A 22,498-nucleotide genomic window follows, 5' to 3' on the forward strand; every position below is an offset into this window, starting at 1 on the left:
ACCATGCAATTCCCATAAATGTTAAACTATGTGCTACATGTCAGCATGACTAAAAATGTCATAATCTACCCATGGCAGCAAGGGTCCACACAGACTGTACTTGTAGACCATATACGCTGACTACAGCATTGTTGCTTCACTAAATCACTGCTCTTGTCTGTCTTGTGTTCGTCATGTTTGCACTGCCTTGTTGTGACACAATTGCTCCCTATGTAGGTTCCTCTCTACATTGTCTATCTACAGGGGAAGTCACTGAAGCCCCAGTGGCCTAATGGATAAGGCACTGGCCTCCTAAGCCAGGGATTGTGGGTTGGAGTCCCGTCTGGGGTGACTGACAGCAGAGTGGCGCAGCGGAAGCGTGCTGGGCCCATAACCCAGAGGTCGATGGATCGAAACCATCCTCTGCTAACAGGGCTTTAGTGGCAGCTAGTTCGCATGTCAATTGTTAAAGAAGTACTCCACCAATTTTGTTTCCACAAAGTAGGAAGACATAGATATCCTGAGTTTCAGCCCTCATGGATCAACCTCAAAAAGCATTGGATCATGCAATTTCCATAAATGTTAAACTATGTGCTACATGTCAGCATGACTAAAATTACATAATCTACCCATGGCAACAAGGGTCAACACAGACTGTACTTGTAGACCATATACATCGACTACAGTATTGTTGCTTCACTAAATCACTGCACTTGTCTTGTGTTCATCATGTTTGCACTGCCTTGTTGTGACACAATTGCTCCCTATTTATGTCCCTCTCTACATTGTCTATCTACAGGTGAGGTCACTGAAGCCCCAGTGGCCTAATGGATAAGGCACTGGCCTCCTAAGCCAGGGGTCATGGGTTCGATAACCCAGAGGTTGATGCATTGAAACCATCCTCTACTGACACTGCTTTAGTGGCAGCTAGTTGGCTGTAAGTACACATCATACACTGGGTATCAAACTGGAATCTCCCAGATCATAGATGACTGCGCTGACTAGTGAGCTAAATCTTTACTCATCCCCTCATTGCAGACAGACCTCTACCTCTCTACCCTCTACCTTTATACACCCATAACACAGGGAGAGCACACCGTGTAACATGTAGGGAGGAACTTCAAAGGCGATTATTGCTTTGCACTTTTCATTTATCACCTATTTTTTACAACCTAACTTTGTGGAAAGGAGAAGGGGAACAACAGGTTATGGAGAGTCCCTTGGGAGCACTTTGCGTGTGTCAGTAGCTCAGCTTTATCTCTGGGGAACACGTCTCACTCCAGTTCATGTCCAAATAAGGAAATATGCGTCATGTAGCAGGTGGATGTGACTCGCCTCACTGAGACCTGCTGATAGATGTAACAGTGGAGCAGAGGACAGAGACTGAGATAGCAATGTAACCGACCTGTGGCTCTGGTATTTGACATGTTTTTTTTCTTCCCAAAAACAAATAATTTTGAAAATATTTGTATGAAACAAATATTCGTGAAAAACCCACTATTTGTGCTTTACTGAATAGCGTATTTGTATTCGGGCACACCCCTATCAATTGTATACATAAATGTATGCATTGATGTTATTAGTTTCAAGCTGCTGAGAAGTGTAGTCAGTTGTGTATGACTGTATTTATTACCAGAAAACAGATGTTTTGCTCTTGACAAAGTTTTTAATTTATGATTTTATGTATATGGTATTAAGTTAAGTCTTTAATTCATTCTTTTGCCTTCAAAAAGCTGACTAAGGATTAATTTGCCAGTGAAAGATAATAACAAGTACAAATCCATATATAATAAAAGAGCAAAATGTTCCTGCTGACTATGCAGGCACATATTATTAGAATTTTGTCTGAATGAGGTTCATGCACTTATTACAGTATCTACAGCGGTATGAATACATGATGAATATGTCAGGTCCCGCCCACTCATTTTTTAAAAATAAAGTCGATGAGTGTCTGTCCGTGAATCATTTATATTAAGTTTTAATGGGTACCACAGATGAGGTATTGTGCCTGCTCCAAGTTGCCTCCAGAGAGGCAGGTGCTGCTGGGTAATAACTGAGGTGATTTCCTGGGAAGACATGAAGCTGGAGGACAGTATGGTTTCTCTTTATGTTCCTACAATGATCAAGGCATGACTTGTAACTGCAGAGAGGTATTAGCTGAGCTGCCTGTGAATGTGTGTGTGTGTTTGTGAATCAAGGTGTGTGTATGTGGGATCTTAAATATTGCAGAGTTTTGGGGCTGCTTAAGCTGAAGCAGTCAGCCTTGCTCATGCCCTCTCTCTTTTTTGTTTTTCTTTCTCTTAAGCTTTCTCTCTCTATTTCTTACTGTCTCTCTGCTCTTCTCCCTCTCCGTGTTTCTGTTTTGACAGTAAGCCTGGTAATTACTTGGGCAGCAGTCTGTTGGCTGGGGCTTAGCCTGAAGCGCTGTGTTAGCCATGGATAACGACGATGCAACAGCATCCAGACCAAACAAAAACACACCAGAATCCATCTCAATATGACTAATACTCACCAGTTTAGTTTAGTTTAGTTTAGTTTAGTTTAGTTTAGTTTAGTTTAGTTTAGTTAGTCACCCTCCAATAATTTAATTGGAGGGTGACACGAGGCACTAACTAGATAGCTATGGTCAAACATGGTTAATCTAGCCTGTGTGTGATAAAATGAAAATGTAAAATTAAATACAATCTCCTTCCAAAACTGCTCAAAAAACTCAGAAAACTGTACTCTCCCCCATGGAAGATAATGAAACAGCAGATAATACAAACAGGAACAAAAAAGTAGAAAAGTAAAGACAACTGGACCGTTAAACACAATCAGGACATCGGAACTTTTAACTTGAAATCGCAACATCCATGGTTCAACTCTGGCTGTGGACCCTTGTTGCATGTCACCCCCATCGCTCTCTCCCTATATATATATATATATATATATATATATATATATATATATACACGTGTGTGTGTGTGTGTGTGTGTGTGTGTGTGTGTGAATAAAAATAAACACCAAGATATATAAACAAATACCAAAAGAACAAAAAATAATGGTGTGAACTGTATTAGAAAACTATAACTAAATTCAAGTTTTTGAAAAAAAAAAATTGAAGAGTTAGCCTAATGGTGAAACCATGTCATAGATAACTGGAAGTAAGTTAGAACAAAAATATGAACAAACCTTTGTAACTCTGCACCAACAAAAATCCATTTGTCATGATGGTCAGAATGGGCTGTGGGACAATGTCAGAGCCTCAGAGCTTGGATAGTCCTTATCCTATTACCTGTCAATCATTTCCCCCCACAACTCGATTACCCACTATACCTGTTGCTTCAATTACCTGCGTTGGGAAGGCAAGGTGTCAAAATATTGATTCCATTAATGTCGCACTAAAAATAATGACACTTGACTGAAGAGTTATGACCTTCCAGATAAAGGACTAATAAGGAAGAAGTAATCAAATGGTGGCAGTGATGAAGTGGGTGACATTTGGGACTTGTAAAGAAGACAGCTGCAGGTGGAAGTCTACAAGTTCGTAAGGATCCAAACAAAGGAAAGCATTTGTGTCTGAATCAGCAGTGTCATCCATCTCACTGTATTGATTGACTTCAGTTACAGCTGGCCTTTTAACTGGAAGATGCCACTTGTCATTTCCTGGTTCTGGGATAATAAGTGTCATAAAGACAGAGGAAAAGCAAGCCAAAGATAATGAGCAAAGCCTCAACCATGCAGTGTACAGTATAATGACGGATGATATGTATTATTTTAAAGATGAAATATAAAAGATGTCCCTGTCCTTCCCAAGAGGACAGAACTGCTTAAAAAATTAAATTAGTATTATTAAGTCAGATTTTATTATATCTAATTATACTTACTTTCTTACTCAGGTGGGATTTCCATTTTATCCTGAGAATAGTTCTTCAAGCACCTCAGACCACATTATACTTTGACCATCTAGTAATTTGATCAGCAAATGAACAAAAAATTCAGTTGGATCATTTGACTGTGGATGCCTGTTGCTAGAGCTTGTTTATCCAGCTGTGGATCCTCTTCATCAATATCACTATCAGCAATGGCATTGGAACAGCTGAATACCCAATGTCAAGTGGTCAAAAAGTAGATTAAGTTACCAAGATTAAACTATGCCCTCTCCTGTCCCTAGAATAGCACACAATTAATCATTAGATCCAATACCTTGTGGAGGGTAAAAGTGAATTTCTCAGAAACTATTTTAAATAGATATTTAAATAAAGTGACCTTTAAGTGTGCTTCCACTGTCTGTGTTGAAGTAGTATTCGCCTTTATGATAAAGGGCCCCAACTGGTCTTACCACAACACTGGAGCAAAGTATGCTAGTAAATGCTAAGTCAAAGGTGTGCTCTTATCTTGAAGGCATCTGCTGACTAGCCATGTGCGGTGACACGGTCCTTCAAACAAAACTGCAACATATTTAAACATTTACTGGCAGGGGGGTGGGGTGGGGGAGCTGTTTCATGCCAGAATAGTTTTAGGGCGCCAGCAGCTAAAGTGGTTTACAAGTTGATGCATTAGAAAAGCCCTGATGGAAACATAATCAAAAACACAGCACTAACTCTGCATGCCATTGAGGCAACATATAAATCAGAACAGAGCAGATAAGAGGGAAAGGGAGGCCAAGAGGGCAAGTTGCAGACAAATAATCATCAAATTTTTGAGAGACACTGAATAATTTAGGCCAGACGGCACAATTACATAGCACTTGTCGTAGAAGACCCAGGGCTTACAGGTCAGAAGTTCTCTATTGTGATTTTCATACTGTGGTGTTGGAGAAAATGAGCCAAAGAATTGTCTGGCTCTGGACCATCTCATTCAAAGCCTCCAGGCAGGTGTTTTATGCAGTCAGTGTGTGTTTTTGGTGAGTTTATGAATGTCTAAAAATATGTACCTCCGAGAGTTTGTGTAGACTTTTTTTGTACTCTAAGCAGAAGAAAATGGAAGATATTTATTCATTGTTCAGCTATTTAGCAATTTGTATTTTCACACATGTCCTTTGCAGAGTTTTTAGCAGTGTCATGCTGTGCAGTTCAAACTAGTTTTTACTCTGGCAGAACAGACATCTGAGCCTAAACAGAAGATTTCAACTTTTCAGACAATAAAGGAGAGGGTTATTAGTCTGCTGGTATCAAGCAGAGAAGTAGGACAGACTGTTACCTCTTTCAAGATATGACAGGAAAATGTGTGTTTGTGTAGCCAAAGAATTATAGAAACAAACCTCAAGTAGTCTTTCCATTACTGGAATGTGTATTCAGCCATTTGACCCCTGCTCAAAATAACCTGCTGCGTCCAAAAATTATTTACTCCTTTTAAATGTAGCCGGAGACCTCAATTAAGTCTGCTCGCCACCTTTCTGTTGGGGCTAAATGGATTTACTTCTTCCAACAAATTGCTTCTCCCGCAGTGCGCTGGAGGACAGTCCATTGTGAATAGTTGTAAGCTTACCCCTTTTCTGGTGTTTCTGGCAAACCAACAAGCATTCCAGACACTTCTTTTAGAGATTGAATAGATTTTTAGTACTTTATCTCAGGCGTGACTGTTTGCTGGGTGTGATACTTCTTGTAATAATGCCCCGTGAGAAAAAGTCGAACCGGCCACCTATTTCCTTCATTTTTAAAACAATTTGTCTGACTCATCATGCCTTATTCCCGTCATTACAGCCGAATAATTACTTAAACGATTGTCAATGCATATCCACTTTTGCAATGGTTACTCCCTATAAGTAACAACATATGTCATTTATGAGGGCATGAATACATATAATTGAGCTCACATTTCAGAATGTCTGTGCCAAGCCTGCAAGCCACTGCTACACTGCTGCGTTACCGGCTGTTACAAGCAAACCCAAGACTGCACCAAAAGCATTCTTTTAAACAAATTCAACTATTCTCTTTGCAGCATAGCCTTAGATGAATTATTTGTGGCACTTTATGGGGAAAACATACACATATTACACAGTGTGTAGCTTATTTCAAAGCACACAGTGTCTGAATGTGAAATGGGATAGTTTACAAGCTCAAGGAGTCGGGACCACATATTACACACACTGCAAGAAAAAAAAATGGAGTGACATTTCTTCTTGATGTATATTTTTCACTGTATAGAGGCTTTGCATTTGAAAGAGAGTGTTTGCTAAAGGCTATGGTTTTTATTCCCTTCTCTATTTCACTTTTATCATACAACTCCAACTCCAAGATGTATTAGAGTAAGTGACAGGTGCAGATGGTGTGGATGTACAAAGTTGGCTTTTGCACACAGTTCTATGGATCTTCAAAATTCACTGACAAAGAAAAGTGATGCAATGCTATGCTGAGACACAGAGAGAGACTGAAAACATATTCTCAACCTATTCTAAGATACTGTATACTCCAATCAATCAATTACTTTACTATATACAGTGGCTACTTACAGTAAGTGTTGCTATCCTGGTTGCATGAGTCCTAATGGGCCAACGATTCTTTATCCACTCTGAAAGCCTCCAAAGCCTGTCTTTTTTTAACATACTGAGTCAAAAAAAACAAAGTAGACTCACAGATATTGTTCCAGTCATTTTGGAATGCCATCTGACATTGTCTTACATCAAGGAAGCCACATATGTGGCACAATGACATTGGCATTAACATCTTAGAAATACAGTTGAATCATTATGTAGCCGAAAATGTTTTCTCCAGTGTATAGTAATCCAAAATTACCATAAATACAGACATTTCTGCAGAACAATTCTTCAGACAAACCACTGAGTCATCAAACATTGAAAAAATGGACTTTGAAATATCCATAATAAGATCAAATTCAAAAATAGCCAGAGCTCTGCTTTAAATCAATACTTTAAAAATATTTGCAGGCCAAGTGGTGAATTTAAGTCATTTAATGTCACAAGCTGTGATTTTTAGAGTCAGATCTCAAAAATCACATTGAAATGACAAGTGTAATTGTAGCCTAACATTGTCTTTGGCCAAACCAGAGTAATACAGACCATCTCTCTGTGGCTTTATACCGTAGGCGTTCACTCCACATCGATTGGCTTTATTCTCCCTTCCCCTTTCCTTCCCCATCTGCAATTCTGATTCCACCTCTGTGCAGCCAAGTGTGTCTATTCCAATACCTGACAGGCCCATCGGACGTGCACAGGTAGCCTCTCCGTGCTGCAGAGAGTGACGGATGGCCAACATACCACACTGGTCGGGCTGCTCATGTTTAATTCTATCTGCAACCTTTTTCCTAGCCAGTCATCCAGCTGCTCAGCCCATGTCCCAGTCTGTAGCACCCAGGGGAGCTGGAGGGAGCTGTGGTTCTGAGCAGGGGCCCTCTCTGTCCATCACCTTCAACATTTGCCTCAGTGGAACATTCAATTTATTTTATAGCACCACTCCACTTGATAGCACTGACCTCCCAGATCCCTTGGAGAGTAATGAGATGACTACGCTGATGTCAGTCTGAGTGTTGACTGGGAAGACCAACCACCCAGTGGGGATCTTCTAGAGAGGGACCTTGTAATAAAGAAAAGGGTGTAGAAAGGAAAGGGGATTAATTTCGGTCGGGTCGTGTTCTAAATTTCAAAGAAAGCTCTTCTCAAGCCCCGCTGTGCCCGATTGTAGCACTGTCCATTCACTGATAGGCATGTGTGATTGGTTTGTCACGGATAGGTTTCATCATGAAATCTAAATACAAGGAAGGGGTTGCAATGAGAAGGTGAGGGTCTCATATGATCCTTCAGAATTGATTCAAAATGTCACAGCAAAGAACAGAACTGTCAGGAAAGAGGTCACATTTCAATTTGAAGAGTGCCATGCTGTGGCCAGAACAAGGAAATACATCTTGAATTTGACTAAGAAGCAGTAAGAAAGCACCCTTTGTCTGTGGGGGTTTAATAGTGATCACCATACGTTATCATCCAGTGAGCCCACAGGCTACAGTTCTCATGCTAAAACTGTTAAAACCACATTAAAACCTCCTAACATTTGGAACTTGAAAGCTCTATTTATGTCTAAGTCATGCTGACAGTCACATCTGCAATAAAGCATCATTTCTGACCCATATGATCATATCATGGTCTTCATTATGACTGTCCATTATCCAAACAGATGAGGAATTATTTGAAGCACTTTGATCAAAGATGATATTGTCACCATCTTTAAAAGACAAAGACCTAAATAGCAAATTACCACCTTTTAAAAATAAAATGTGGCAGTCAGAGACATAGGTGAATGAAATGACACTAGTTTGGCATCTACAATTATAGAGTTTTAGTCATGAAATTCAAGTTTTTTTTTTTCTCCAAAGGACACATAACACTTTCAGTTAAAAGTAGTCTCTTTAATTCAGATACAGACAACAGATGGTAATTATAACGAAACCTAATCAGCTTGACCGTTAGTCTCAAATGCTGAAATTTGACATGCTGGGACTCTTTTAAGTAGCCAAAAATACCTTAAATACCTTAGAGCTCTGTGTTAGTATTAGTTGCATAATTAAAAGAGAGGTGTATTTTGCTTTACATCTTCGAGCCTACCTGGATATCTCATGACAGGCATCAGTTACAATCAGTTCTTGTGTAATAAGGCCTGACAACTTCACAGCACTTACAGATAGCATGCCCTCACATGCAATCAGCTTTATAGTCATCATGATGTGACCGTTCCATTCAGCAGAAGGGTTCACTGTTCAGGAAACTCAGGTTAGTAGAATCTCTTGACCTGACTATCAACGGCTAGATATCCGTTATCTGTCATGAGAAAACACCTACAGGCCATAACAAAGATCTGCTTTTCTACATAAAACAACATTTCAACAGTTCTGTTCTTGACATTAGTCATGAATAAAAAGACCAATTCTATCAAGTCACAGTTTGTTACTGCCTCACTTGGACACATAACTCAGCTCCCCTCCAAGGACACTGAGCGGGAATCAGGCCAGTATGATGACATCATGCAAAACTGTGACTGAGGCCATATATTCAAAATAAATAACACAAACATATAGTCACAAAGACATGTATGAGTAAAAATAATGATTAAAGAAAGAATTTTGGTACTTTGGTACATTTATTTGCATGTATTATGCTGATATTACTGTATAAACTCATTTAGTATGTTGAGATACATATTACTGGTTTCTTTCTCTTTCCACTCTTCTTTCACTCACACACCCACAGCCAAATTCCTTCCTGTCCCACTGATTAACTCAAGCATTAATCAGACTTCCAGGTGATTGCTATAAACAGTATTGATAGTCCATGTGGCCTTGGTGTCAACGAGTTTCCCTATGTTTATGTGAAAGGATGCCCATGCGTCTCTCCACACCACCTGCTAATTAGCATCTCACCAGTGCAACCTAATTCCACAGGGAGGAAGGAATGGAGGGAAGGTTTGGAGGCAGAAGAGGCGGTTACTGTGACAGAAACTTGGAGCCTGAAAGAGAGGAAGTGAATCGGAAATTGGAGAAAGGAAATGAAGGCAGTGACAAAGAAAGTAAAATAATTTTGCAAGAGGAAGTGGCTGAGAGTGTGAGAGGAAGAGAAATTTGGCAGAACCATGATTCCTTGAAGATGATAAACTGAGAGTATGACAGGCGGAGAGGGCGAGGACAGCTATGTCTTTTTGATGGCGCAGGCTAACGTTTGAGTCCTGTCTATCTTGAATGAATACCACATTTTTCTCCTGTGAATTTCTAAATAACAGTTTTCTCGCCGACAGCCCCTGGAGAAAAAGGTAGCATTCTCCTGGATTAGTATAAGAAAGTGACAGTTGGGCTGTTTTTTTGGAATAAAGAAAAAGATTAAATGACAAACTCAGTTGGGCTGTTGAATCTCAATGAATCTCTTTGGCTCTCTCAAACGGAACTCCTTGACAGCTGAGCCCTCATCCCAGTCCCACACAGTCCTTCAGGCTTACTGCACAGGAATGCAGATCAGAAGGATTGATGCAGTTAAATAAAAATATCCCATCCTTCCCTTCACTTATTGCAATTAAACACCATTTTAAGTCTTCAAAGTCTACATGAAAGAGCCAACAGAATTACCTTCCTTTATCAACGTGATATTGCTTGGTTTCAACCCCCCCCCTCCTCCCCCAGCCCACAGTTTCCAGAGATGTAGCCTCTGATGCAGCATTTATCCTGATTGTGTGCAGCATGGGCCAGAGCCCGCATGATAAGGATCATGCTCATTGAGACAATTTAATGCTATTTCTTGGGAATTCCTCTCAACAGATTGATCCCTTTGAACTGGTTAAATTAGCACGGAAACACTATTTTCCACTCCATTCCCCAAAATAAATGAATAAATACATACAACTTGCTCTGTCTGTCAATAGATAAAAGCGCCATATGGAGGCCTAGAGAAATATCTCAGGGGGAAAGAGTGGGAAAAAAACTCCAAATAAGGACTTGGTATGATGAAGCAAAGGATGGATGAAGCAACAGTGTTTTCATTATTCATGACTTTATGATTGATAAACACTAATCACCATAATCTGCACTTGTGTTGTTTTTCTTTTAACATACACTATAATAGAAACAATTTTAACAAGAAAGAATATTATAGGGGGTTGTTAGCAATCATAATTCTTGTGAGAGAGCTGGTCGAGGCCTCTTAACAAAATATCTACTGAACTGCTGTGAGGGCTCCGATTTACACAGACGTGCTAATATTATTCACCACCTTTCAGGCTTCTCCTGAGCTGCCCACCCTTATCATTAGATTAGTTCCTTTCTTTTCCCTAAAACAGACTGGAGACAGCATCTGGAAACCATAGCTGTGGCTACCAGAGCTTTTATAATCAGGGCAGTGACTGCAGCAGGGGTATTATACCGTAAGGGCATTTATGTGGCTGGTGGGACAGGAAGCTGCCACTGTGGGCACACCTGAGAACTCAGCATCTTATTTGGAAAATGACTCTTGGCCATTTTGTTGAGTTTGGTCCAAAAAATAAATATGTTTTTGTTCTAACTTTTACATGCCTTTGATTCATGTTATTAACTACCTGATTGTGATAGAATGCAACAGTAAATTAGTATTAGATATAATGTTATCAGACTGTTTATATGTATATATATATATATATATATATATATATATATATATATATATATATATATATATATACATTGTGTCTGGCTCTGGTTTTTCACTTATGTCAAGGACCAGCTTAAATGGCTTAAAGTACAGCAGACAAAACCTATTCAAAAACACAGTGATCAGTGTTACATTGCAAATTGCCTGCATTGAATAGGCAGAATATTTTACCTTGAATATGCTTGTTACCTCAGCTTCAGGCCAGATGCTGTTTCAAGGTAGACGGCTCATAAAGATGGAAGTGACATGTTGGGGCAGGACTTAACCTGCTGATGAAAAGGGGGGCGGGACGAACAATACACAGTATTTCTTGCCTCAAGGGGAAAAGCTGCTTTAAATAGTACAGGTTTAAGGAAGGAGGTCAGGTTTGAAACCCCAGACCTTAAGCACCCTATTTCAGTAAAGCAGTAGAAAACTGCCTCGGCAGAGTACTGGGCAGCTCTCAGGCAAAATTTGTTTAATCCCCCCTCTCCTCCCTGTTATTCACTTACTGGCATTGCTGTGAATCTCTTTGTTAGTATGATAGTGTGATTAAAAACTCAATATCTGAAGGCAGACCATCTTAGAAAAACATGGGAGCTCTCTTTCCTTTTCCTGTGGTCCAACTGTCCTAGCTAACCTTGGTTTGGAAAGTAGCCAGTATATGAACAGCAAGAGATAAATACTTGTCTTACACATACTTTCCCTAACCAAGCTCTTAAAGCCACAGTGTAAACACACCATGAACTCCATCACATGAGTTATGTTAATTACAGATAAGGCTGCAGTGGCTCATAGTTAATACCAGGTGGATAAGACGGTTGGAGATAGAAGAAATAAATAGGAGGACAACTTAAATAGTAGCTGAGAGGGAAAGATGACCTAAGAGAACTGGCCAAAATTGATACACTGAGGGAAAGAGGGAAAATAACATATTCCCATACAGCCATGGAGTTTATTAACTGACCTACTGGAGGATGCTCTAATATTTTAGCTGTTTATTTTCTCAGCTTTGCTTCAATAAACTTAACTGTCATTAGTTCATGAAGTGAGGCAACTGCAAAAACACGACTTTAATGAGGCTGAGAAGAGGAAAGCCAAAAAGTGTTGTTTTCAGCCTTTTAAAGTTTGAAAAGAAGTTGAGTCCAGAATGTAAGAAAAGTGCTCCACCTCGATCAAAGTGGTGAGATAAGCAGAGCAGATTAATACTTAAGGGAGCAGAGCTTAATATAGTACAACCATGAACAAGTCGATCTCCCACGCACAACAGCCTCTCCAGTATTTTGCTCACTAATGGAGTGTTTTCAGTAACTGCAGAAAAAAGGGCTGAGTTTAGCTTAGCGTGTCAAATTACCCATACCCCTCTTTTGTTTCGCCTCAAAACCGGCTGCATCAAAGATGTCTGAGACTAAGTGCCTGAAAAGCACCTCTGGATTGTGCATTGTGGGCAAGATCTGTTGAGAAATTGCAGCTAGTCCAAGGAGGATCCATAAGATAGTGAAGGCTGACATTGCCCAACAGTCACTCAAACCACTTTTGATCAGCTGTAAACAAGTCTGGCATGTTTAAATGCTGCCTCACATACAGAATATACACATCACAGTAAAGCATTAAAGTGAGAATCTACACCTGTACTGGGTGTCAGATGTCGACCATGTCTCCAAAATGCAGAGACAGAGGAGAGTTAACACAGAGTAAACCATGAAAGCTGAGTGTCCTCTGAAGTTCATCCATTTTTTTTAAATTAGAAAATAAGCTGATGAGGAAAACCGAAAGCTCCAGCACAGCTAATAAATGAACCTTGCAATGAGGTAGCTTTGGCAAGTATTGTTTCCAAGAATTAACTTTCAACAACTTTTAAGGGCAATATAACTGAGAAGACCTTAAATTTGAACATTAAATTCCATGACAACTGGGTTAAGGAGGATTGTGTGATACGATCGAAAGCTCCAGAACATTTACTAAATAGTTCTTTTGGTGAGATTGTTTGGTCAGATAAATTGAGCTGTTTATTGGCTTCAAGGGCTTGAGTTTGTGAAACTTGATCTAACTATTCAAATGAAAACAAGACACACTAAAATAATATAAAATAACTAATGTAAAGAATTTTTTAAATGATAAAAACAACATGAAGACTGCAAGGTCTGTCAAAGGCTGTCAAAACCACCAACAGAAACACATTCCTCTGACAGAGATTGCCTTTTTTATGAAATGGTCTCAGTTCACCATCTCGTACAAGTCAAGGCCATTGCCCCTGCACAGTCTGGGGTGATAATATCGGCCCTGTGACTGGGTGACAGTTCCGGAAAATGCCAACACATCATTTGAAAATCACCTTCAAATGCTCAGTTGGGATCATAGCATCTGCCTAATTGAGGACATCTTGGCATATGGCTAACATCGGTTTCTCCTCAGAAAGCCACTGGGTCATCACCCATGTACCGTGGACTGGGACATTATCAATCTTGGAAAATACAGCTCACTACAGGATGGAAATGCACAAGCACGAAATGTGGAGAGACAGCTAACCTGTCCAGAATTATTCATGGCTTTTCTTTAAATCTTGTTTGTTGCCATACAATATAGAGAACTGAAGTCCTGACGTCACTTGGTGCCATCTTTTCCATTAGATGCCATGACCCTCTAAATAACGAGCCTGGGGTGTTGCCTTTCACGCTCTGGAAATGTGCCCAGCTACCTCCGACCAAAGCAAACAATAGCTAATTGAGAAAACCAAGCTGTGTACACTTGGCCTAACATTTTTGCTAAATTATGCTAACAGGGCAGGTATAGTAATCAAGTATTATTAACAGAGCAATGATTTCCAAAATGACCAACCAGCACACTTATGAGAGGGCCTGAATTTAACAGTTGAGACCATAATGACACATTAGTAATTCTAGAGAGAAGTTGATGCTTTTTGAATGGGAGTCAATTGGAGCCAGCATCTTTAGCATATCGGTGGTATTGCACTTTAAGGTGCTTCTGCATTGGCTTCAGCCATAAGCTGTGGTAGTTGTCGCTTAGTTAGCACTAGCTTCCATTACTCACTGCAATATGTTTTTGAGCATGTTGGTCTTTCTGAAGAGTAAAAGTTAAAACCTTTTTATCTTAGCTAAGTTAAACAATGATTACAATCTCAGCATAAAAAGCTACAGCTCCCATGAAAATGTATCAGTTCAGAAGCACAGTTTCTTCCAAATCAATGATATCCACCCATTCTCTCCTCTAATGTCTCTCTCCTCCTTTTTTCTCCAACTTTTTAGCTGTAATCTCTGCTGTCTACCCCATTCAACCCTCTCTGTCCTGCAATTATTACAGCCGTGCCCATTGACTTGGTAGAACTAATGACATTTGACACTTGGTATTATAGGAAATAGCATTTGTGAAAGGCCACCAAAAACAAAAATATCAAATGAACAAAGGTATTGCAGTTTTTTTTATTTTTTTAAATGTATTTATTTTTTACTTAATATCCCCCTGAAACTATTTTATTAGATTGTACTCATTTTTTCATCAAGTCTATTCTGTTATATATTGTATAACACTCACCCATGAGACCTGGTGGTGATGTCAGATTCCAGTTAAGGAAATCAACACATATGACAAAAAGTTTTCAGGAGGTTTGTCATTTCAGAACAAGAATAGTGGGTCAGTCACAAAAACAAGCTCTCAGCCTCCCCTGAGACAAACCAACAGACAAGTACCTTTCTTTGGCTCCTCCTTACTCTGTTTTCGTCTGTTGTCCCATTAATGCACACTTCAAGGGTGGCAAATGAATGCATAAAATAACAAAATAAGCCTTTATTGATGTGTTGCTCCTGTCGCATTCTCTCTAGACAATACCTCTGAACACTGCAGACTTTCACGAATGGGTGAATTGGTTCTGAAGGAGTGTCATTATATCGCTTGTTTGTTGATGTCATATGCATTCTTCTTGTTTTTTTACCGTTTCGCAGAAAAAACAGACATACTCAGAGAGGTCTTAATAATGAAATTAATTTGCATAAAAATGGGATACTGTTGCAGCTGCATAAAAACAAACACTTCAAAAGGACTTTTTTTTAAGATTATGCATACTGCTCTTTCCATGTGTGAGAACAATGAAAGCTGAGCATGACATGAAATAGAAACAAAGCCTGTAAGTATTACTAAATGTTAATTAAAATTTTTATCTATAGACAATTGTCCTGGCATTTTCAATAACAGCATTAAGTCCATCATCACGTCCTGTTTTTGGTCTCTTTAATTGATTGCAGTGTTTGAAGTCAACACTGAAAACAAGCAAAATTTCATCGCACAAGTTTTCATTTAAACAAAATAAGACTAAATACATGTTTGATTCACTTGCTAGTAGGGAACAATTCCCGGTGTGTTTGTGGATTTTCAAATAGCATGACAGCTAATCATTGGCTTTTCTTTGTAATTCCCTCTTGAATGGTAATTGTGTTAAAAAAAAAGAGGATACTGGGTTTCCTCCAATTGTATGGTTAGCATCACCGATGTGTGCTGAGCCAAATGGACTGTGGGATTGATGGTCAGGAAATGAACACACATGCTGAAATCAACCGGCCATTCACCGCTCTCCCACGATTAAAGCTATTCAGTTTCTCTTTTGGAACAGCGCCGGACAAGTGCCGAGGACTGTCTGCCTGTGTATGTTGAGCTACTGCAGACTGTCTGTATGTTCTGTATATTTGTGTGTATGGTGTGTGTGTGTTTGACCACATATGTGCACAACTGTACATAAGAACATGAGTGGGCTTGTTAGTGCTGAACATGGCCATAGCTGTTCTGTGCAGGAGAGCAGATCACGTACTTCAGCATGGTGCCCTTGAGCGTTAATGGTCCCCTGCTGGCTGCTTGGCATCCTGCGATTAGCTTTGCACAGAGGATGATGAGGTGTGACTGCTAATCCACTGACAGAGACAGCTGCAGCCCAGCTGATAGACCTGAGCTGACCACCCCTTTCCTGCAACATTGTTTGTGTGTGTGTGTGTCTAAAACATTGGAATGAGGATCTGTGTATGAACAGGTATGACTAATACATGTGCAGTGACTCAAGTCTGTCTAAGGTCTCATGGGTGAAAGACAATTCGCAGTTTCTCTGCCTTCAGTGCATACAGTGGTGAGATTGTCCTCCCAAAGAGTCGAGGTTTGATACAGTAGACGACTGATCGCTTCCTACTACCCACCAATCTTTTTGTGCATAAATAAACAAACCTTACCATATAGAAATTGTAAGATCAGGAAATGGTCCAGTAAATCATTTCTGTAACATTGATTTGTAATGGTTTTAGAATGCACTGCCAACAGGGGTGTCAGAGCAGAAAACGCTAATATGTTTTGAAGTCAATCACAGTCTGTATTTTTCTTTTAGCTTGGAAAACTTGATGTCATTACTGCAGCTGATACTTTAGGAATTATACAGACAAAACAAAAATATACTTTCTCTGACTGATAACATTAGAGTGAAGATGAGTGTACAAGACAAGAATTTTATGAATCCCAGTTATCTTTCGAATAACTTAAAAATACTGTCTAATCCTGGACCATTACTTTGCTTGGTTATCGCACTGAGCTGACCATCCAAATTCGAATAAGTGAATGTTTACAGGTCCTCCAAGATCTCAAATGCCAGTTTTCATGGATTATATTTTTACCAGTGTCAAGTGTTACCAGTTGGAGGTGAAAAACTGTGGTTACTTAAGTTTGCCTCAGGTCTCCTTCCAACTAATGACAAAGTGCCTATCTGAATTTTACTGCAACTAATACTGGCTACTGACAATATAATAGCATGGCTGAAAAGATAAATAAATTTGAGATCTAACTTTTTTGGAAAGGTTTTCTCCTTAGAAATAGCCTGCTTTAAATTCAAGCACTTGTGTGTATTCTCAATTGGGAACCACCCAATACAATCATTTGCCTCTTCTTGCTCCACCAGAGCAGAGATTATATGTGACATGTTTTGCTAAAAAGGCATCATAACAGTTTCTGAGGGAAAGTGAAGTCATACTGTTTTCTGCTCTCAAGATAATTTGGAAATACTACAGTCACAAACCTACTATTCAAATGTAGAAACATCCACTAGAAAAAACAAATTATATGGCAGTACTGAATTTACTCACTTGGACAAAGTGTTATCTCATTCAACTTTAGCATATCTACGTTCTCCTTTAACAAGGAGTTTGGAGGAGATCTGAGAAGTGAATGTAACATGTACCGGAAAGCAGTGACAGAGCTCTGAAGTCTTGAGTTACCCGAGGTCCAGCTGTAAGATTTCTGCTGGCCTGGGAGGCATTGTTGTTTTATTTTAGTTGGAACAGTGGCCATGGCTGGGACTTTAATAACATTAACCACAGTTGGAGTAGCACATCATTACAGAGTAGGAGGGAGAGGGAGTGAAAAAAAGAGAAAGAATGAAAAGGAGAAGAGGATACAATACATGAAGTTTATTTCTCATTGGGGTTTTTTGTTGCTTTTTGTTAACTGTATAAGACCTCAAAACTGCCTCAGGAACCGCACATTCTGACCTGAACAACACTCTAACCTTCTGTCCAGGATTTTTTTTTTACTCTACTCCAACTGTACATTGACTTCATCTCATCCCCTCCCTTCACATCTCTTTCTTTTCCTTCCTTTCCCTGCATCTTCCCTCCTTCCTCTCAGTTTCCTCTTTCACTCACCCATGAGACCTGGTGGTGATTTTTAGATGGAACAGCGGACCTCAGGTCTGTTTACAGGCAAGATCTCAGGAAGTCAACATCAGATAAGCGTATTCCTTGGATACACAAGACGAGTAGATACATTTCCAGTAAGAAATCTCTATGAAGGATACAGCCTAAATGATACTACCGAGGGAAGGACATGAGTTGAGAGTTCAAGGGTAATGAATGTACATGAATGATTGCATGTCTTTGTGGGTGTGCTGCCTGAAATTCAGCACTGTTTCCAAGATGACAACATCTTTGGAAATTGTCTTGATCACCCTTCTAGCAAGAAACCCAAAGACAATTTGCCATTAACAAAAACTTAACCTTCTTGCCTCACTGCATTACATTTTTACCTTGTGTTCCAAATTACCTAATTGTCCCTATACGCTCTTGATCATGACACTAGTTTTTGGCCAATTTCTCAGCTGGCCATAGACACCACCTCTCTTCTCCCCACCTCCTGCTTTGTGCTGCATTGCACAAACACAATAGAATGTACTCTAAATGTATACCAGGTGCTTCCTCATAGTGCAGCTCTCATCCTTTTAAGCCTTACTGTAAAGACAGTGAGTGAAGCGCCTGGCAGAAACAAACGTACAGTGTCTTGTCACAGCCTGCATTTACCTATCAAGCTGCCTCCTCATACTTAATTGAAACCACTGAATGCTTTTTGAGGTTTGGTTTTTTGCATATAAATTTTGCAGCAAGATCAAGTGGTACATTTATGATTTTCGTAGTAATAAATATCCATTTTCTGCCTGTCCGTACACCGCTCTGGCTCTCTGGTTTTCTCTGAATCAGCTAGCAGGCCCAACTGAGCTTACACAAGCTGTCACTTTAGTTGAATGCTGTGGTCTGTAAAATTCAAGCCAACACAGAAGACATAGAGGGGCCAAGCTTCTGTCCCAAATGAAAGTTTGGACGGGTAGAGCTTGGCAGTCATAGCAGATGCTGTAAACTTTAAAACTGTAAAGGTTATTAAAGACAGAACAAAAGGAAGAAAGGATTTCAGATCCCTGTTGATTTTCTGACACCATTAATACCTGCTTATTTAAGACAAAGTGGGATCAACAGGGGGAAAATCAGCAGCTCAGCGCAAGTCAATAAAGCAAGGCTGATTGCATTATTTAGAGTCGGCCACATATCTCACCAGCGCTCAGCAGTTGAGAGAGAGAAAAGGGGAGAGAGAGACCTTCCTGCTCATCTGTCATAATTTCCAAGTTGGTAGTAAGTGGTGGAGAGCTGCTATAATGAGGTGTCTTACACCTGCCACTTCACACCCTTCTTCTTTGTTTATGTGGTCTGCCTTTCAAAGTAATACTGTGAGCTTTATTTATGAGCACTGATTTACATTCCAATGTAAAATTTCGGTCTATATTTAATTTGATTCATCTTATTTGATGACTTTACAATCAAAATCAGAAACATTTCCATTTATTAAGCAAGAAAATGCAAGAGTATTTTTATGAAGACAGAAAAGATGGCCTGTACAGAAATAACCACTGACAAATCTGTTAATGATAAATTATATATGATTTATTTTCTTCTGTTTCATTTTCATTTGTGTTTCAACAGTTTTAATTAATGTCACCATGTTTGAGTCTAATCATACTTAAGATACATGCTTTTCAAGAAACTCCAAGAAGTAACAGAATTCTTGACCCATATGCCTTTTCGTTGGATTTTTACTTTAATACATTTTTACAGTAGCACTTTTGCACAGTATAGCCCACAACCTCGCATGTAATATAGTGGTGCAGCCCTACAGCGGACACTACAGCAGATGATAATTATGCACATTCACTGGGTGATCTGTGGAAGAGGCCCAGGATTGTTTTTGACTCTTTTAGTCACTGGAGCTGATGCAGTGGATCATCCTGTGTTGGGACGTTTTGATTAAACCGAGGATGATTTGCATGGTGGTCTCCAGGAATTCAAACAGCTCTGGGAGATACATCTGTGAGTTCTTGAAGAAATTACTCCTCAACTCCAAGATGAATTACATTCAAGTATGTGTTTGGCTCACGAAAAATAACACACCGCACTCCTCCTCTAACCTGCAACTTGATCTTCCAACATGAGACAAATGTCATCTTGGGTTGATTACTTTCCAATACCCGGTTTCATTTTTCTGACACACACCACTGGTTACATTCCATATTGGCATATGCAAAATAGCCGTTACAGTATACAGTGTACAGTATGTTTAAAAGTATTATGTTTGATCCCATTTTTGTACAGTTAACCTGCCTGCACTTTGTCCTAGTCCAACATTCTGCTTCAACCTGAAGTATAATGAAATGTTGTTCCCTTGTGACCATACTTTCTCAGTCCCTGCATTGAAAGAGTGATGAGCTGCAGAGTAATCTTTCTCCAGAGGACTGCCGTCTCATTCAGACTTATCATCACTTTGTTAGCCACTGCGTGGGGGCGATTTGTGTGGTGAGACAACCAGCAGTTTCCTGCTGTGTTGTCCCTTATCTCCATCGACTCCCAGCATAACTCTCCTCTTCAATAAACTACTTGCTGTTTTTCTCTCTTCTTGCATTTCTTGATTTTGCCACAAATTCTCAAAAATCTACACACAAAATTGCTAATATTTTCAACTTAAGCTGAGTTTTAAAATTTCAGTTACAGGCTACAGTTATTGAGTGCTATACCAATATCACATAATGTGTCCTGACCCTTGTTGATTATCCTAACCATGAACACACACACATAAAACTTACACCTAATCACTTTATGACTGACAGGGTATACATATAGTAATGCATGGGTCTTTTTCTGTTTCAACAGAACACTTTCCTCCTAAGCATTTAACAAAATACAGGCTTTGAAATAGAAAGGGGTAGTTATCTAGCGAAGTGTACCTTACTTCCCCCAAGGATTTTTTTTTCCTCTTGTGGAATTATAAAGGCTTCCAGCTAAATAAATACAAGCTAATTAAGGTGCACCTTTTCCTTCATATGAGGGAAAAAATGATCTGCCACACTTGATTTGTGAGCTGTTCCATTTTAGGTAATGAAGAGGAAAGCTTTGCAGTTGAAGGGAGGACTCCATCAAACAGTTAGTGTGCATGATTAAACTTAAAAAATAGTTAGGAACGCTCTTTTAACCTTTTAAGTCATATTCTATTATCAGACTGCTGGCAGAGTCAGACCCCTATATACACATGCACACACACACACACATCCGCCCTGCGTCGTGAAACCTACTGCTTGGCACACTCGGTGGTGTATATTTAAATTGTAGATATGAATCAAAAGCAAAATTAACAACAGGGAACACAAGTTTAATGTTCAATATGCATGTCTTATTAGCTTCCTGAACATCTTTTCCACACTGAAAAGTCTCATTAAACAGCATTGAAGCGACTCATTTGCTATTTAGTGAGGTATCAGTTGTATGCATGACACCATTAAAAGTCTGAGTTATCAATATTGAAGTAGATGATATAAAGAAATTAATGAAATGAAGACAATGTCTACAAACACTATTCACTAATTATGGAATTTGTTTGCAGAGCAGTTAATTTTTGTGTGTGTGTGTGTGATTTATATAGCAATTATTACTGTAGTAGCATTGCATGGAAAGCCTGAGGAGAAAATCTGCACCACCCTTTAATCCATCCTGTCTTTCTTGGTGAGAAGCCTTGTTCAAAACATTGATATTGGAGGGCAAAGGCAGAGAAAAAGTGGCTGAATCCCAGGGAGTGTGAGTAGAGTTAACCCATAGACAGAGTTTATCTGCTGACGGCAGGCGCAAAGCCGTCAGTATGTCTATCTTTGCTAAGCTCTTGCTATGTGTATACCTTTGAGAAGCTGTCTGTGTGTGTTTCTTACACACTGAGGTTTTTGAGGTGAGATTGGAACCCCGATTAATGACTTCTACAAATCCAAAGGCCCAGCAGGACCAGCTGAGAGATGCCTGTTAGCCATTTCCTGAATAATAAGTTTTATTTCAAAATATTATCCCGCATGTAGGACTGTTGATTGATTAGTATCAGGAAAACAGACATTTTCTCACGTCCCAATAGGGCTCTTTTTTCCTTACAAGTCGATGTATGATCTATCTTATACACTGCTCTCTCACTGTTCGAGTTTTAGGTTGCAATGTCTTAAACTCTATGTCAGACTTCTCAGTAAAAACCTAATAAATCACCTAAATAAGCTTTAAAATAAGATAACCTTGATGGACCACAATATAATTTTGTAAGGACTGATTACAAAATATGATTTTGATTATAATTTTTCAAATGGAAGAACAATTTTGCAATTTGATTCCAACTGATTTTTCTGACTAGCACAATGCATCATTTATTCATAATATACAATGTTCAGAAAAGCTTACCCAGGTTTGGCTGACCTTTCTATCCCGCAGCATTTAACATGTGCTTGAGAGTACACACTCCCATCATTCAACCCTCCACAGCTCAATAAAAACTTAAGATGTGGTCCTGCAGCAGTTATCCGTTGTCATTCCCAGAACAGATATTCTGTTCTGTCAAGGAAACTCAGGTTAACTTCCACTCTCTGGGGTGCAGTGTCTCAAAGCGTGTATACAGACGCTGTTCCCTGATGGCTAACATGCTAACTTTTACCCCAAGCAATGGGGTCCTGTTCTCCATCAAAACTGAGCATGGCCAGAGACAGGCTTGGATCGAGCCCTGTCTTTTTCAAAATTTGAGGGCAGCCAAGGATAAAAACACCTGAGGTGGTATGGTGTGGAA

General features: G+C 39.5%; 1 non-coding gene across 1 annotated transcript; it reads left to right on the forward strand.

Annotated features, from left to right (window-relative positions):
• Positions 1 to 257: 257 nt before the first annotated feature.
• On the forward strand, positions 258 to 330 carry trnar-ccu (transfer RNA arginine (anticodon CCU)). The gene has a single exon. It is a non-coding gene; the product is annotated as a tRNA-Arg (tRNA).
• The last annotated feature ends 22,168 nt before the right edge of the window (positions 331 to 22,498 follow it).

Source organism: Thunnus thynnus, chromosome 8, assembly GCF_963924715.1.
Source record: "Thunnus thynnus chromosome 8, fThuThy2.1, whole genome shotgun sequence".
Lineage (NCBI taxonomy): Eukaryota > Metazoa > Chordata > Actinopteri > Scombriformes > Scombridae > Thunnus > Thunnus thynnus.